Here is a 3,104-nt window from a genome sequence, read left to right as displayed (position 1 = left end):
TAAATCATAAAGTTGAGAAGTACATAAGACACTTTTCTCTTTATTAAAAAGCAAATGGGTCCAACAGAAGGCCGGCCCAAAAGTGACCGGGCCAGCTAAAAAAAGGTGATGCCAAGTTAAAGGTCCTCTTCATGTATTATGCCAATAGGAAAAGAGCAATTTCTAAAATCTGAGCAACATCCATTTCAAAGTTTGCGCATAAGCAGAGGAGCACCATACTGTGGATGAATAGTAATTATTGCAAATGGAGCATGTGCATAAGACGGAGAGAGTTCGAAGGAGAAATTTTGTAGTATCATTGCTATTGCCATCTTTGCTTCCATCATTGCAAAGTTTTGTCCGATGCAAAGTCGAGGTCCCCAGCCAAATGGAATAAACGAGACCTGTCCTTTTGTTGCCTTTGACACTCCTNTCACTGAACCTTTCTGGTTTGAATTCCTTCGCGTCTTCACCCCATAATTCCTTGTCATAATGAATTAATACTGTGGGTATAAAGAGTAGCACTCCAGCTGGTAGACTCAGCTCCCCTAATTTGACTTCATGTTTGTTCCTTCTACGATATGTTGGTACTGGGGGTAATAGCCTTAATGTCTCGTGCAAGATCATTGTCACCTATATATGGAAAGAAAAATGTATTGCCTAAGTTGGAAGTAGAATTAGTTCACTTCTTACAAAATTTAGATGTCATGCCTGTTAGCATGATTGGACAGATTGTAAATATCTGTATATATCTGTGTTATAACTCTAAATATTAGTGTAATGATGATAGGAGATAGCATAGATTAATGTAGCATATTTTCAGAGATATTACAATTAGGAATAACATATATTTAGGGATATGGCAGATTTTTAGGCATGTAAATCAGAATTCTTTCTATTACGGGAAGAAGTCTTATTTGAGAGCAGTCATTCAGCAAAATTGACAATGCCTTCCCGATATATTTTAATCTCTGAGTAATTGCCCATCTGAGACTGAAATAGGACGATAGAAAATGTGTTCTATCTGCTCTCAGTTGGAACAATTTGGCATTAATGATAGGGAAGACGATTTAACAGATACTTATTTTATCTTGATTTTATAGTGTTAATCTTTGAAATTTGATCTATTTTAAGTTGTCTTACATAACAAATTTGTGGAAAGTACTTACAATTTTGAGGCGACCTAGTCCTTCCAAATTTGGTTTTCATTTCCGAAGACCTGCAAAGCCTCCTCTCTGGCATGTGCTTGCCACTCTGGATGTAGGCACAACAAAATCATTGTCCAGATGAGCAACACTGCAGTGGTCTCTTGTCCCGCAAAATAGAAAAACTTGCATTCTTCAATAACTTCATTTGTTGTCATTCCAAAATCTTTGCTTCCGTGTTGTTCAATTTCTTTCATATTGGATTCAAGTAATATGCCTAATACGTCTTTTTTACTAGTCTCCCCTGCTTCCATTGCCCTCAATCTTTTGTCGATGATACGCCTAATCGTTGTTTGGACTTGCTTTTCGATTTCCAGCATTCTTTTGTACCTTTTAGTAGGCAAGAACCTAACAAAACAAATTTAAAAGCAAACAAGAAAAGTCTCTTTAGTAGAACATAATGAACATGTCATTTTCCATATTATGTAGAAATTTCACAAATAAATTGTTATGCCTCGATCCTGGTATATAAATTGAACGATTTATGTCCGTTACAACTCAGCTTGTTCATTCTGAAGTTCAAATACTATTCTTCCTTCTTCATAGCTACTCCCAAATGCAGTTCGAGAAATGACTTCAGCGGTCATTAATTGAAGGTCTGGCCATACATCGAGCTCGAATGATGTTTCCGTTGGAATAATCTCCTCCCATTTGCTTATCATTTCTCTACAACTCTGATAAAATACTGGCAACATATGCTGTACAAAAACAAATTAACTGCAAAAACCATTACTAGTTATCAGTAGCAGAGCTACATATATTGAAGGGGCTTCAATTCAAACCCCTTCTTCGAGCAATTAACTACTGGAATTGGGTAAAAACAATTGTTTTTGGGCATATAGACATAAATTTTTGCACCCCTTTGACCTAAGGTAGTGTAGTCATAAAAGGTGGTTCAAATTGCTATAATTTTCAGGTTCAAATCTCAGGTATGACATGCTTGCATTGTTTTAAATCCCCTTGATGTTGTTTGTTACTGCACACGTGGTTATAAACAGACAACTTCATAATTTTAAATTTACCAATGTTTTCTAAATTTAGTAGTAATAAGAATTTGAAGTGAATACAACCTTTAACTTCTCAGCTTGGAAAGCAGGATTGATGATTTTTCGGTGTTTGGCCCATTTATTTTTTTCAAGCTGCGCAAGACCTATAGCCAATAACTTGGAAAATGGATTGCGATGAGTTTCCTTTTGGTACACATAATTCTTCGTGAAAATCTCCTTTACATGTTCAGGATCTGTGATCAACACTATTGGATATGGGCCATGCCACACAAAAGAACTTTTACCTGAGAGAAATCTATTTTTGATTAGAAAAAAAAGGCATAATACATATACACTCCAACTTAAGTCCAATCATTATTTGACTGTGTATCCAGTTAAATATTAACTTAAGGTCCCTAATAAAATTCAAAAATTTCAAATCTTGGATCTGCTTCTACTTGAGAGTTTTCGACCCCTTTCAACTCATGGATGGAGCTAGGGTACCAAAAATTGATTCAACTGAATCCTCTTTATAAAAAAAATACACTAGATATATACAAGAATAGAAAAAAAATATTGTTTTAAAGAAGAATAAAAGAAACATACCATTTTTGTTGATGGAGTCAAGGAAAAACGGGATGAGCCTTTGAGCTATATCATCAGAGAAATTGATGGGCTTAGATCTAACTTCATTTAGTTTATTTGTGAGTTCGTTCAAATCGCCATAGAATAATTTCTATGGATTTCCCTTAAGACCACTCTTTCTCAATTATTTCCCAATTCAACACTTTCCATGTATTTACCAACAAAACTGCTTCACAAATTGCTTCTATAATTCTGTTGTAAGAAATCTCCATGAAATTAATAAGAGTCTACTTTCTAGCTACTTTCTTTTACATAGAAAAGAGAGGGAGAAGTAAGCTAATTTATATCT

General features: G+C 35.0%; 1 pseudogene; it reads right to left on the bottom strand.

Moving 5' to 3' along the window:
- Positions 1-184: 184 nt before the first annotated feature.
- On the bottom strand, positions 185-3,027 carry LOC125850155 (cytochrome P450 CYP72A219-like; annotated as a pseudogene).
- Between the last annotated feature and the right edge of the window lie 77 nt (positions 3,028-3,104).

This window comes from Solanum stenotomum, unplaced genomic scaffold (genome assembly GCF_019186545.1).
Source record: "Solanum stenotomum isolate F172 unplaced genomic scaffold, ASM1918654v1 scaffold14591, whole genome shotgun sequence".
Taxonomy (NCBI): Eukaryota; Viridiplantae; Streptophyta; class Magnoliopsida; order Solanales; family Solanaceae; genus Solanum; species Solanum stenotomum.
The sequence above is the reverse complement of the archived record's forward strand: the minus strand, read 5'-3'. Positions and strand labels throughout refer to the sequence as shown.